We start from the raw sequence: 15902 nt of genomic DNA, 5'->3' as shown, positions 1-15902 counted from the left end.
CACAGATCTTGAGAGGAAAATAATCATCTTTATATAGAGAAACAAAATACCCAGGATAGCCAAAACAATCTTATATAATAAAGGATCGTCTGGAGGCGTTACCATCCCTGACCTCAAACTCTATTATAGAGCCTCAGTATTGAAAACAGCTTGGTATTGGCATCAAAACAGAGAAGTCGATCAATGGAACCGAGTAGAAGACCCTGATTTTAACCCACAAACATATGAACACCTAATTTTTGATAAAGAGCTAAAATTATTCAATGGAAAAAAAGAGATCATCTTCAACAAATGGTGCTGGCAGAACTGGTTGTCAACGTGTAGAAGAATGAAAATAGATCCATATCTATCACCATGCACAAAACTCAAGTCCAAATGGATTAAAGACCTCAATATTCGTCTGAAAAAACTGAACCTGATAGAAGAAAAAGTGGGAAGTACTCTAGAACATATGGGTACAGGAGATCACTTCCTACGTTTATCCCCTGCAGCACAGACATTAAGGACAACATTGAATAAATGGGACCTCCTGAAACAGAGTAGCTTCTGTAAAGCAAAGGACACTGTCACTAAGACAAAAAGGCAACCCACTGACTGGGAGAAGATCTTCACCAACCCTGAAACAGACAAAGGTCTGATCTCCAAAATATATAAAGAACTCAAGAAACTAGACTTTAAAATGCTAATGAACCCAATAAAAAAATGGGGCACTGATCTGAACAGAGAATTCTCAACAGAAGAAATTCAAATGGCCAAAAGACACTTAAGGTCATGCTCAACCTCCTTAGCGATAAGGGAAATGCAAATTAAAACAACTTTGAGATACCATCTTACACCTGTCAGAATGGCTAAAATCAAAAACACCAATGATAGCCTTTGCTGGTGAGGTTGTGGAGAAAGAGGCACACTCATTCATTGTTGGTGGGAATGCAAACTTGTACAACCACTTTGGAAATCAGTGTGGCGATTTCTCAGGAAATTTGGGATCAACCTACCCCAAGATCCAGTAATACCACTATTGGGAATAAACCCAAGAGATACCCCATCAAATGACAAAAGTATCTGTTCAACTTCGTTCATAGCAGCATTGTTTGTAATAGCCAAAACCTGGAAACAACCTAGATGCCCTTCAATGGAGGAATGGATGAAGAAAGTGTGGAATATATACATATTAGAGTACTACTCAGCAGTAAAAACAATGACTTCTCGAATTTTGTGTGCAAATGGATGGAAGTAGAAAACACTATCCTGAGTGAGGTATCCGAGACCCAAAAAGAGGAACATGGGATGTACTCACTTATAATAGTTTTCTAGCCATGAATAAAAGACATTAAGCATATAATTTGTGATCCTAGAGAAGTAAAATAAGAAAGTGAACCCAAAGAAAATCATATAGTCATCCGCATGGAGAGGGGAAGTAGACAAGATTGCAGGGCAAAAACTGGGAACTTGAGGGTGAGGTGGCATGGGGCAAAGGGGAAATGGGATGAGAAACATGAGAAGGGGAGGAAGGGAGGAGCTCGGGGGATTGGGATGTTTGGGATATAGGAAGGGAGGATACGGGAGCAGCGAAGTATATATCCTAACTAAGGGAGCCATCTTAGGGTTGGCAAGAGACTTGACTCTTGAGTGGTTCACAGGTGTCCAGGAATATGTCCCCAGCTGGTACCTTGGGCAACTAAGGAGAGGGAACCTGAAATGATCCTCTCCTATACTGATAAATATCTTGCATATCACTTTAGAACCCTCATCTGGCGATGGATCGAGGTAGAGACAGATTCTCAATTTGGAGCAACGGTCTGAGCTCTTAAGGTTCGAATTAGGAGCAGAAGGAGGGAGAACATGAGCAAGGAAATCAGGACCACGAGGGATGCACCCAGCCACTGTGAAAGTGGAACTGATTTATTGGGAGCCCACCAAGGCCAGCTGGTCTGGGACTGAATATGCATGGGTTGATTCTGGACTCTCTTAGCATGGCAGACAATGAAGACAGATGAGAAGCCAAGGACAATGGCACTAGGTTTTGATCCTAATACATGAACTGGCTTTGTGGGAGCTTATGCTGATTAGACGCTCAACTTCCTGGAGGTAGATAGAAGACCTTCGTCTTCCCGCAGGGCAGAGAATTTGGACTGCTCTTCAGTATCGAGAGGGAGGGGGAATGGTGTGGAGGGAGGAGAAGAGGATTAGGGATAGGGGGAGGAGAGTTTGGGAGGGGGCAATATTTGGGAGGAGGGGAGGGAAATGGGAAACGGGGAGAAGGTGGAAATTTTAATTAAAAAAGAATAAAAAAATAAAAAAACTTTAACAGATGAATTGCAAAAAAAGAAAAAAAGAAAATTAAGGCGATGTAAGACATTTTCAGCTAAGTGACAGCAGAGAGAATTTGCTGATAATGTTGCAGCACTATAAGAGATGCTAAATGAAAGTTTCAAGCCAAAGGAAAAATGCCATCGCATGGAAATTTAGGTCTTAAAGGCAAAGAAATGATGTGAAATTGAAAATGTTGTTCTACATTCTATAAAGCTAATTAGCTTGTTAAAGTAAAGCTGGTGATAATATATTGGGATTTAAGTATATTTAGAAGTGAAATAAAGAGCAGTGGTGCCGAGGATGGTAAAATAAATAAATAAATAAATAAATAAATAAATAAATAAATAAATAAATAAATAAATAAAAAAAAAACTAATTTGGGGTCAATGTAAGATAATAAAACACACAAGCTTGATGTGTTGAAATTTTACTAATATACATTTAAGTAAAAGCTATTAAAATAACAATAAAAAGCCTCATCATGCACATCCTGGCTTAATTTGAATACCAGCAAAGGAACAGCCAGCTTGTAGTTGAGATATCTGGAAATGGGATACTTCTCCCGAATTCTCTTTATTAGTGATCGATGAATATTTTGGCTCCAAATTTTTTCGGAACCTTCTGGATGTTTCATTGTCCTTACTTTTTCTCAGAAAGATTTAAGATTAGTATTTATGTTGTCCCCACTATTTTTTGCATATTGGTTGCTCATTGCTCTTCTAACAGAATCCACAGAGAAAAAGGATTCTAAATTTGAATCAATCAGAGAGCTCCCAGTTCCAATTGGCTCAGATAGTGTAGGAAAATGAAATTCACCCAAAGATCCTGCTCTTCACATCTCATCTGCTTCTTTTGAGAGGTGAAAGGAGACCTGGTCTTAGGCTTTTCCAACTTACATTATGCATCTGTTTATGTAGAGGTCAGAAGACAGCTTTTTCTCTCCCTTCACCACCACCATGTTCACACTTTTCTCTCTTGCATGTTCTGTCTGAATGTCTCTCATTTGAAGGAATGGAAATGCCCTTACAGAAGAGGAGATTATTGTCAACAAAGAAGCTTCTGTTTCCTTTGCTGGTTTTTTGTCTCAACGGATGATCTGTTCCCTTTTCCCTCTTCTTCCTTCCTCTCTGTCTTTCTCTTAAGTGGGCTGCTTCCTTTATTTTGGCAATCGATACATCATTGCAGGATTTACCCACTGGCGATGCCTAGTTGAATTATTTACTGAGTAGTCTTTCTTTATGTACCCTACTTTCCTGCAGCAGCTGTCTGCATTATCTGGATGAAGTCTCATACCATTAAAGCCTCCTTTACTTTGGCTTAAAAACTATTTTGGGGTCAATGTAAGATAATAAAACACACGAGCTTGATGAGTTAAAATTTTATTAATATACATTAAAGTAAAAGACTATTAAAATAAAAAGTCTCATCATGCACATCCTGGCTTAATTTGAATACCAGCAAAGTACACCCTTATTGCATTTGAGATATCTGGACATGGGATACTTCTACCCAATTCTCTTCATTTGTGATCAATATTTTGACTCCAATTTCTTTCAGAAACTTCTGGAAGTTTCATTGTCCTTACTTTCTGTCAAAATTCTTTAAAATTAGTATTTATGTTGCCCCCCCTTTTCTTTGCATATTGGTTGCTCATTGCTCTTCTTACAGAAACTGCAGAGAAAAAAGGTTCTAAATTTGAATCAATCAGAGAGCTCCCAGTTCCAATTGGCTCAGATAGTGTAGGAAAATTAAATTCACCCAAAGATCCTGCTCTTCACATCTCATCTGCTTGTTGAGAGGTGAAATGAGACCTGGTCTTAGGCTTTTCCAACTTACATTATTCATCTGTTAATGTGGAGGTTACAAGACAGCTGTCTAGACTCATGTTCTTCCTTCCACTCTCTGGGTCTTTGTTTCCTGGGTCTGGGCTGGTTTAATACTTATAATATGTCCTTGCCTTAGAACTCCTGGCAATCCTTGTGCTCGTTAGGTAAAACAAATTAAACAAAGCAAGGACTTCCATATTAGGAGTCGAGAAAAACCTGAGTTTAGGAGATAGGTACATATGACACAGACTGACAATGCATATCTTCACACATGGAAACACACATACAAACACACACACACACACAGCCATATATTTGAGACAGGTTACCTCATTGAACCAGATGGTTATTGATTTTTCCAGGACAGGTGGTCTAATTGGTGTATAAGTATGGATATGGTTGACTCTAGATCAAAGAGAGGTAGCTTAGTGCCATACTTGGCCGAGAAGGGCCTAAGGATGTGTATGTGTGCCTTCATACATATGGAAGCTGTTTCATTCTTTGTGTGTGTGTGTATATATGTGTGTGTGTATTCATTTTTTTTTTTTGGGTTTTTCGAGACAGGGTTTCTCTGTGGTTTTGGAGCCTGTCCTGGAACTAGCTCTTGTAGACCAGGCTGGTCTCGAACTCACAGAGATCTGCCTGCCCCTGCCTCCCGAGTGCTGGGATTAAAGGCGTGCACCACCACCGCCCGGCTGTGTGTGTGTATTCATGAATGTGAGTGTAAGTGGGCATTGCCACAGTAAGCATGTGGGCTTGAGGAGAGGGGAGGACAACCCAGCATATCAGTAGTTGCCTTCCATTTTGCTTCATATGGTGTCTTTATTGTTTTTGTTGCTTATTCAAGGCTAGTTGACTAGCTAGTTTCTGAAGAGTATCCTGTCTCCACCTCCCAATTTGTTTTAAGAGAACTGGACTTGCAGATACTTGTACACATCCTGATTTTAAGTAGATTCTGAGAATTCAGTCACAGTGCCTTTCACTTTCATGGCAAGTGTTTTGCCTACTGTGCCAACTTCCTGGCCCATGAGTTAATTAATGTTACTATTATTTAATTCAGTAACATTTCTATTAGCCATAGTTTTCTAGAGTAACAGAACTTATAGAAAAAGTTTTAACACAATGGTTTATAGGTTGTGGCCTTGTTAATCCCACTATGATAGGAATGTCCAAAAGCAAAGTAGGTATTCAGTCCGAGACTCTGAATGTGTCAGCTAGTCTTTTGTACACAACAGAATTATAAAGAATTCTGTGTTAATTCTGGTGAGGGAATAGCCGTGCCTTTGAGAGCAAGCAGGCCTAGAAAGAGATTCCTCCTTTCATCTCCTTTATAAAAGCTGCAAGCAGATGGTGTGGCCCAGACAAAAATGCCTCTTCCTACCTCAAAAGAGTCCTATCTCAAAGATCCAGATTAGGAGTGTGTCTTACCTCTTCAAATTTGAAATTAAGAAGAAATACCCCTCCATAAATATGCCCAGTCATTAAAATACTTATTAACTCTAGATGTAGTCAAGTTGACAACTAAGAATAGCCATCCCACCATTATGAATATATTGTCTATTCATATAGAAATCTGTATTTCTACCTCATAAAATCCTCCAAGGTTGTATGGCCACAGATCTACTTCACTTCCTATGAGACTTTTCTTAAGTCGGGCAGAGATGCCCCTTCATTGGAATGTCAATCCTGTTCACTGCAATCTACACCACCAGTTTAACTCCTTGTGGGGGTGCAGGGATATCACATTTACATGCTGATTTTCTGGTTTAGATTTTGCAGGAATATAGAAAGGTTATTATTCAGGGCCCCTCTTTTATAAAATAATGGGACACATACTACAGTTCATCCCATCACTTTGGTGGCAAAGTCTGTCTATGTAAAATCTGAAAGCGGCATTTGGAAGTGTGTGACTTAGCAATGATGTGAAGGGATGGAGGATTCTGGAAATCCAATCACAGAAGGAAATATTGAGTAAGGTAGGTGGCCAACTGGCCAGTCAACTCCAGAGGAATAAAATGTCATTGTATCAGGGGCCATCATAATGCTCTTCACATCTGTCAAGGACCAATGTGGGGTAGATCCAGTGTGAATTTGCCTTTCAGCTCCTCAGAGTGTGGGTTCATTCTCAGTGGAAAGAAAAGTATGGTCATGCACTGAGTTCCTTGGTTAAGATTTTAGACTTTAGCAATGAATTCAGATCTTGATTCCATTCTTCCTTTCCGTTGGAACTTTGTTAGACTGTGTAACATGTCTAAGCCTAGCTTCCTTATGTCTTAGGAAGAGAGGAGACAGGATTCAAAAGGCCAAATGAGAAAGTGGACAGGGTTCTTATAGAAAGATTTCTTCTAATGTCATTGTGTGAGGCAGGCCAAAGTGATGGAGGTGGGCTGTATGTCTATAGGTTTATAAAGAAACTGCCTTGGCCCTTTGGATAGGACAGCAGGTTAGATAGGCAGAGTAAACAGAACAGAATGCTGGGAGAAAGAAGCCGAGTAAGACAGATGCCATGCCACTCCTCTCTGAGACAGAAGCAGCTTAAGAATCTCCCTGGTAAGCCAGCAGCTCATGGTACTATACAGATTATTTGAAATGGCTTAATCACGATGTGAGAATTAGCTAATAAGAGGCTAGTAATAATGGGTCAAGCAGTATTTAAAAAAATACAGTTTCTGTAAAATTATTTCTGGAAAAGCTAGCCAGAGCTAGAGACGGGTGGCAGGATGCAGCCTGCCATTCCTATAACACCAAAGAGCAGTCAAAGTTAAGCTCAAAGCTCTGCCACTGAAATGTGTATAATATAAATTGGAAACACAGTTGTTTAAAAAGATGAGAGTACCATTTTATGGAAATGTGTATGCATGCATGCAGAGGCCAGAATTAACTGTGGGTGTCTTCCTTAGTTACTCTCTGTCATGTTTAAGATACATCATTTCTTTGAACCTGGAGCTGACCAATTCCCCTTGACCAAAGAGTGAGACTCAGAGACACAGGTCTGGCTGTCTCCACAGAACTGAGTGATGGGTTTATATCTTTAATTCTGAGATTCTTGCACAAGTTAAAGGGATCAAATTTATGTTCTTCATTTGTATGGCAAGCAACTTAATGACTGAGCCATGGATGAAGAACAAGACAGTTGGTCAAAAAGTATTGAGCTCTGAGTTAATATTCTGAATCAGAAAAGGGAATGGTATGACTTTAAAAAAAATGTTGGGGAGATTGCGATGAGAGACATTCAAACATGAATGCCTTTGCTTCCTCCCCTCAAGACTCCTGGTGGATGTTTCCAGAGGGCTACTGAATTATCACAGCATGGGGAAATGGCAAACTGTGAAGTCTGTTTGGGCTCAGGTCTTGATATCAAATTTAGGGTTTAAATATATAAAAGTGTACATCCAGAGTAGCATGCTATGGTTGGTCTATCCCAGTAGTATATTGCATTTCAAAGCAGATCTTAATTTCTGTAGATGCTCATTTTAGAGGGGCATGACAGCAGATGCTTAAGGCAGAGGTGCATTGTTATAGACGCTTAAGGCAAAGAAATATTGCTCCAGATGCTCAAGGCAGAGATACATCATTTCAGATGCTTAAGGCAGAGATTCATTACATGGGATTGAAATGGCATTCCATCTCCTGAGCTTTGACTGCCAGGATTTGTGGCTCATTAACCTTTAAAAATGCTTTCATTATCTTCCTGGAATTGGGACATGGGGTTCTTCATTTTCAGTTACCACCTTTGTCTCATCACTGCCTACATTTCACATAGTCTCAGTTTTTCTACTTTCTGATTAGGAAAGCCATCTTTTGCAGTCTCAGCTTCTTCCAGAATGTAACTGAATATATTCTCTGGAACTCTGCAACTCCCCATGGTCTTACATGTCTTAGCTTTGGTATTACGTCCTCAGCTTCCATTGATGCTCAGAATTCTTCATCTGTTTCTTGTTGCTACCAATGTGATTGTGGCCATGTATGTCATATCTCAAGCTGGATGCTCTATCTGTTTTTATTATTCCTGCAAGTGGTTCAATGCACTGTACCTGAGATAGAGACTCCTCTGGGGGAGAAGACGAGCAAAGAGGACATTTTGATGCCCTGGTATTACAACGCCAGATGAGGTGCTTCCTCAAGCAGCAAGCATCCTGTTTATATGATCAGAAGAAAGGCAGATGTGACAGTGTAGACTGACATCATAACATCCTGGAAGATGCATTTTTTCCCAATTATGTTAGTTTTGAATCTTTCCCAAGGGTCCTTCATAAGCCGTTTGTTATATCACTGAGACTTTTTGTTGAGACTCTAGGGAGATATGACTCCTTCTGCCAATGCTGAGGATAACTCCAGGGGAAAAGGTCATCTGTGCCACACTCTAGCTGGCCCTCTCAGAGTAGAAACTTCCAATGCTTGGGCGAGCTGCTTGGAGATTTTGTGTCCTAGACAGGAGTAGTGACTATGGAAAATGCTGTGGCTGTTTCCTACTTAGCTCAGGTCTCCTCCTCCATTTTGAAATCCTACAGGGTAGTGCTCTCATACTCCCTCTCCTTTTCTTTTATCTCTCCTGTGTGAACCCATAATTTTACTTTCTTATCTGACTCTGACCCTTCCATCTCCACATATAAAGTTCTTTAATGCCAATATGTAGTTTTGGTTGATAGACTCTATCCTGCAGGAAATCTACTTAGATAGGAAGTAAACAACTCAAATTAGCTATAGAGAGTTTGATAACCTGAGCAGATTCACAAGGCACATCCTCCAAACAGTATATTGGCAGTAAATATATAACCGAGCAATCATTACAGACAAATAGAGATGTTTAGATGAGGCTCAGATCAACTGAGCCAAAGATTAAAAAAAAAAAAAAAACACTCTTCAGATCACTGATCTGCCTCAAGGCTGCACAGTGAATTTCAGGTTCTCAAGCTTACTGAACTATTAACCATGCTGGGGTGGGCTTGGTTGAACCAACTGCTATTGAGTCATTTCTACTTTATACGTGAGTTGAGCCCATTGATATTAAGTGATAGTAATGACCACTGAGACACTGTGTCTGAGCTAATGGGAGCTCAACAAAACAGCTGTGCTGGGACAGACAGAGCCTGGGATCAAAGTGGAAGCATTGAATGTGGCTGACAATTGGGGCAGAAAGAGAACCCAATGATAATGGCACTGGGATTTGTCTGTACTGCACATATAGGCTTTAATCGATCATATTATATGTAGATGCATACCTTCCTCAATCTGGATAGAGGGGGGCAAGGGCTTCCCACATGTCAAGGTACCCTGCCCTCTATTAGGACTGGATTTGGAGTGGAGAGGATTCGTGGTTGCGTGAGTAGTTAGGGGGAGGAAGAAAGGTAGTGGAAATTTGAAATTTATTATTTATGAAGGAAGAAAAATCAATAGAAGATAACCAATGGAGAGATGATATCTAAGAAAAAAAAACTTTCATGTGAGTTGTTGACTCAGGAACCAAAGACTTTTTCCGAAAAATAAGATACAGGGATTGAGTTGCTTGGGCGAGACTGTGACTTGAGTAATTGGGAAGATGAGTTGGGGCTTATTTTGGGTCCCCTGGTGGCTGTATACAGCTTTTGAGGAGCTGAATGCTGGATGTTTCTGTGGGTAAATAGGGAAGTAACAAGCTTGTGAGGGGATTTCTGACATAAGTAGAGCCTTGGTGATGTCACAAAGCCTTGGTTTGTGGTAGCAACTCTGTTCCACTAAAAGCACTAGTCTTCCATGAGGTGGGTTTATTATCCTCACAGTGCCTGAGAAGGACAGTTCAGCTCCTGGTCTCCACAACTGTTCAACAGGCTTTTTGTACCTGAACATTTCCGGAAGATGGAATCTGGAGAAGTAGGACATTTTCATTTGGTAAATATGTTTCCAGAGCAACTAAGACCTCTGTAGTGCAAAAAAGTTTTCCTTCAAATGTCCTCTGAGTCCACCATTTCTGTTGTTACCAGCTCCTATATTTGATAGCTGTGGGGATAGTGAATGCCAGCTATTCTTCCCACTTTATCTTTGCTAAAAATAACAAATTCACCAATCCACTAAAATGGCAGAGCTCCTCTTTGTCCATAGGTGTTTTAAAAGATACTAATTATTTCTCAATGGCTACTGTTGCCCAGAATAATGAGTCTTTCAGGTTGAATTGGGTCTCACAGTACTCTTTTCCACAATGAAGACACAGAATGGCTTTATGTAATAGACCTGGGTCTGGATCAGGAGACCCAATACAGAGAGCCAGTGGATTGGAGTGCCATGACCTTGGGCAGCCTGTCTTGGATTGAGCCCCCTACCTATTAGCTTGATATCGAAGGAGACGTGTGGATGTCCTTCGAATTCTTTGTTATCTGTTCAGATTTTTCTTACTCGTTTCGGGGATAGGCATACCTTCTCCTCTCATTGACTTAGTCAGTCAGAAAGTAGGTTTCTCAGCAGAGGTCATTTGCCTTTGGGCAGCAGGAATGTGTCTCTGAGATTGATATACTGAGCTCTAGAGAAAAATATGCAAATTGTCCTATTTATATCTTAAGAGAAAATTACAGTTGGGTATGCAAACCTGTTGATCAATATCTTTGTCTCCTGCCTCAAAGTTCTTCCAGAAAAGAGCCTTGACCTCATAGCCTCCCCTTGTTATCCTTGCAGGCACTCATGGTTGAGGCCACGACTTGGTTTCTGAATTAAACAGAAGGAAAGTTCTTTCAACCTAGAGAGTGGGCAGCTATGAAGCCCAAGCACAGAAAGATAGCCAAGAAACAGCGGACCAGGAGGTCAGTGGCCTATCTCAGTAAGTCTACAGCCATGATGAAGATGCCTCTTAGTATGAGATGCATGCCACCTGTCCAGAAGAGGAATGGGTCATCTCTCCAGAAGCAAAAACTGAGGAGGCCTTTTGAGGCCCTGGAGAATATTGTCGGCCACAGAATTTCTCAAGGCTGGAAGGAAGCCAATGAACCAGTCACCCAGTGGAAAGCCATCATTCTAGATCAACTGCCAACAAATCCATCTCTCTCTATTTGTTGAAGTATGATGGGATAGATTGTGTCTATGGATTGGAGCTTCACAGTGATGAAAGGATATTAAACCTAAGTTCCTGCCTAAAAACGTACCATTTCCTCAGGAGACAGACACTCATCTCTCAAACACCATAGTTGGCAGAGCAGTGAAACATACATTTGAGGGCACAAATGGCTCTAAGGATGACTGGAAGGGGATGGTCCTAGAGGAGGTGCCAATCATGAAGACCTGGTTCTATATTACCTACAAGAAAGATCCGGTCTTGTACGTTTACCATCTCCTGGTTGACTACCTTGAAGGCAACCTCCACATCATGCCAGGCTCTATGGAGGAGTGGACTGGGGTGGTCCAAGATGAGGTGCAGACCATGAAGACCTGTTTCTACATTACCTACGAGAAAGATCCAGTTGTGTACCTTTACAACCATGTAGATGACTACATTGAAAGCAACCTCCACATTATGCCAGGGTGTCCTCCAATAGGGGTGAATTTGGAATTAGGCAGGGATTCCTTGGCAGGCAAAAGCGTGCAGCACAACGAAAAAGATGGAACCCAAAAGATAGGTAAAATTATTTACCAAGTTCCCACCAAACCTTCCGTGCATTTCATCAAGTTTGATAATGACTTCCATATCTATGTCTATGATTTGATGAAGATCTGTTAAAGTGAAATTCACAAATTCTGGGGGTCAGACTTAACACTGTTTTTGGGAAACTCTTTTTCAGAAATACCTCAGGTCTTCTATTAATCCTGGTATCATTCCCAATGGAAATATTTTTTGCTCTAAAAATAAAAATTTGTGAAGGTGTTATGTTGTTTGGTCAATGATGGAGTGTCTGGTGGATGGGACATCACAGAAAGACAGGCCTCAAAACAAAAGAGGACTTATGGTCTTTTCCCCTTGGCGATTGAATGACGAAAGGAGATGCAGTGTGTGGAAGAGGACAAGATGGCTGTTTAGGAAACAGAGGAGAGTGGCCCAAAAGATGTAGGATCTCAGAGAGGGATAATGCGTGAGGGAAAAGCATGTCATATGGAAAGATGTGACATCGAGGTGTTGGGACTTAAGAGGATAGAGAGTGATCATGAAGGGTCACAAATGTGTACTCAGAAGCAAAGAAAATTGGGTTTCATTTGATTAATGGTTTAATTCATACCATCTGGAAGTCCCTGGGTATATTATCTCCACTGGAGCATGTTGAGTGACCAGGATCCTCCTGCCTAAAGAAAAGTGTCTCCTCTCAGTGGCTCTTCTGCAATGGGGTGGACCTCAGGCTACCTACTTACTTTTGCCAGGCTTCTGTCTGCCACCTATTTTGTCATGCCTGGATTCTTTCTGTCTTGCACTCTCACAGGTCTTATGCATGCCATTCAACCCCTGTGAGTTCATTTAAACAATTGGCCTGCCTTATCTGTAAAACACTGTTCCCTTGTCATTGATCATGTTCTGTGGGATTTGGGCTATAAAACACATAAACAGACTGACCCACACCCAGGCTAAACTAGTAGTACATTGAATCACATTGGTGTGTGACATGCACAGATATGATGAATGCACCAAACTCCGTAAAATCAGTTACTTAGGGAATCAGTGATGGTAGGTGAAGTGTGGCAAAGACCCCACAAACCCATCAGACCCGAGGATACCAGTATGATATTGATGCCTGACTCCCATCATGCAAGGATCCTGACTTCTTTAACAGGGCAGTTTTGGTTCCTTCATCTTCAAAAACTTGGTTAGTAAGGTTGTAGGTGTCAAACTGCCATTCAGGGCCCAGCATGTAGGTCAACTGTGCCAGGTCAGGTGATTTGGCTACAATGTGGGTGAAAACTTGTACCAGGGCAAGCTGGTACCCTCGCCCCTTCTTCTCCTCAACATCATCATCACTCTCCTGGGTGGGCCTAGAGCACAAAGAAGGCAAAATGGACTAAGCTTCCTCCTTAGTGGATAACCTTATCTACCCTCAATTTGGACTGACTTTCAGAGGGCATGCAGCACATTTTATCCTATTAGCCATCTCTTTCATTGGATCACTCACTTATCCAATGAATGATTGAATTTATCCATTCCTCCATGTCTCTATCTTCTTCAATCCCTTCTTCCATTTCCCCATGTCTTGTGTCTACAGGTTGCCAAGATAAATCTACTATGTCTCTTCTGTTCTAGAAACTTTCATTTGTAAAGAACTTGCACTCTCAGGGGTGAATTTTTCTGATGTCTCTGTAGATGGAGACCATATGAGGAGGAAAAGAGGAGCAACCATGACAACACTTGCGCAGTAGAGTTATGCAGATTACAGATTGATGCCTGGCAAGCCTGTACAATGAGTCAGATTCCCATGAGCTCTGTCAATGTGATCTCACATAGATATCTCATTCAGTGTTCATGTCCAGGACATTGAGTTTTAATTTTTGTCCTAATCTGGTAAAGAAACCAAGATGAGGAGAATAGAGGAGCCTGATGTAAGGCCACAAAATCGGTCATTTGAAAAGGTAAGACTACATGCCTCCATGTGTGCTGCCACCCTTCTTAGGTAATCCATATTTCAATAGATTAGCTATAGGCAACCCAAGTGTCCAGCACACTGCTAACCACAGGTTTGAACCTAAATGCCTTTGATTTCTGAAACAATTGCTGTCCCATTACGGTCTCATAACAACACAGCAAGGTATGTAAGAATGCCCCACCATCAGCTTAGAGCAATTTCAGGACCCCAAAGAGGCAGCAAGTTATCTTTATTGGAAATACAAATGTTTCTGGAGGGACAAAAGGATGTACATTAAAAAAAAAAAAACGATTGGTGTACTCACTACGATTTTATGTGATATGGCCCACGCAGGCTTCTGGTTCTGAATACTTGGTCCTCAGGAGGTTTTGTAGGTTGTGGAGACCCAGAACCTAGCGGGAGGAATTGCATTCTGAAAGCTCAAGCCTTGATGTTTCAGGGCATCCTTTCACAGTTCCCCAATGTTTACTGATTTCCTTACAGAGAACGAGAGGCCTCCTACTCCTGCTGCCATGGCTTCTGCAACATGAACAGTGAGAACCCCCTCCACACCCTGGTTGCTCTCATCATATAGGAAGGTGTAAGTCACAAAAAATCTCCCACACCAGTTTAGAATTATGATTCATAAAATGGTTATTTCTTTTAAGGGGCAAACCTTACAGATTGCCATGCCAGACAACAGCCCTCTGCAGGAAGAGGAGAGGAGCGTAGTAGTTGGATGTGGAGGTGGATGCAAGAGAGCAAGCTGAAGGCAGTTGCTCCATTTTGAAAGAGAGAGACACCACACCCCAATGGCCTTTATCTCTGTTGCTATAGCCTGAAAGATCAGAAAGAGCTCCTGCAACACACATATTTGGACATAGCAGCAAAATTTACCAGTATGTGACAAAAACCTATTTTAGTTTATTTTGTACATGCTTTTGGTACATGGCAGAGACAGGATCTGCTTCATGCATTTGTGTGACCAATGATTTCCCTTTAAGAAAAAACCCACAAACGTTCCCAACAACATCATCAGCTCAACAACATGTCCATGATTTCTTTGCTTTGCCTTTGATTGAGCGGTAAATCATGCTGCTAGTTAATCTGTGCAAGCAATGTGAATTTCTCTGTAAATATATAGACAGAATTGACAGGTATCTTAAACATGTCAGGGGGTCACACTGCAATGGAGTGGGTTAATCATCACCATGTGACAGTGACATATTTAAGATCTCTCCTTTGTCATTAAATCTCAGAATTGTCAAGATGTTATGTTTTTGTGCAGACTTCTCAGGGTTTTCTCCCATTCATGGTTTCCATGGATGTTTGCTAGTTACGCTTACATGTCTTTTGCCAGATTCTGTCAGTTTTTGCCATGCACTCTCAGCTCCACAACTTCTCCTGCCCTAAGATTCTAGTTCCAGGCATTTTAGACATCTTGTGACTGTTGCACGAGTGTCTCATGTTCCGCCTAAATGATTTGGAATGTTATTTAGCCTGAGTTTTAACTTCCATCCCTGAGTTCATTGACTTTCCTTGACCATCTTTCTTGGGCCACTGAGCTGAACTACTAGGGGTTTGCTCCAGTTACTTCTCCATGCTGAGACAGCCTACACTCTCAGTACTACTGTGATAGTGTTTCTGTAGCAAGTATTCTTCTCAAGATAAGAAGAAATATATGTGGTCCTATTATATGTGGATGCATACCTTCCTCAATCTGGATGGAGTGGAGCATGGGCTTCCCACAAATCAAGGTACCCTGCCCTCTATTAGGACTGGATTAGGAGTGGAGTGGATTGGTGGTTCCCTGAGTAGTGAGGGGGAGGAGGAAAGGAAGTGGAAATTTGTAACTGTTCAGCACTGTCTTTGTCTCCTGCCCCAAAGTTCTTCCAGAAAAGAGCCATGACCTCACAGCCTCCCCTTCTTATCCTTGCAGGCACTCATTATTGATGCCATGACTTTGTTTCTGAATTAAACAGAGGGAAAGTTCTTTCAACCTAGAGAGTGGGCAGCTATTAAGCCCAAGCACAGAAAGATAGCCAAGAAACAGCAGACCAGGAGGTGAGTGGCCTATCTCAGTAAGTCTACAGCCATGATGAAGATGCCTCTTAGTATGAGATGCATGCCACCTGTCCAGAAGAGGAATGGGTCATCTCTCCAGAAGCAAAAATAAGTAGGCCTTTTGAGGCCCTGGAGAATATTGTCTGTCACAGAATTTCTCACGGCTGGAAGGAAGCCAATGAACCAGTCACCCAGT

This window comes from Chionomys nivalis, unplaced genomic scaffold (assembly GCF_950005125.1).
Source record: "Chionomys nivalis unplaced genomic scaffold, mChiNiv1.1 scaffold_68, whole genome shotgun sequence".
Taxonomy (NCBI): Eukaryota; Metazoa; Chordata; class Mammalia; order Rodentia; family Cricetidae; genus Chionomys; species Chionomys nivalis.
The sequence above is the reverse complement of the archived record's forward strand: the minus strand, read 5'-3'. Positions refer to the sequence as shown.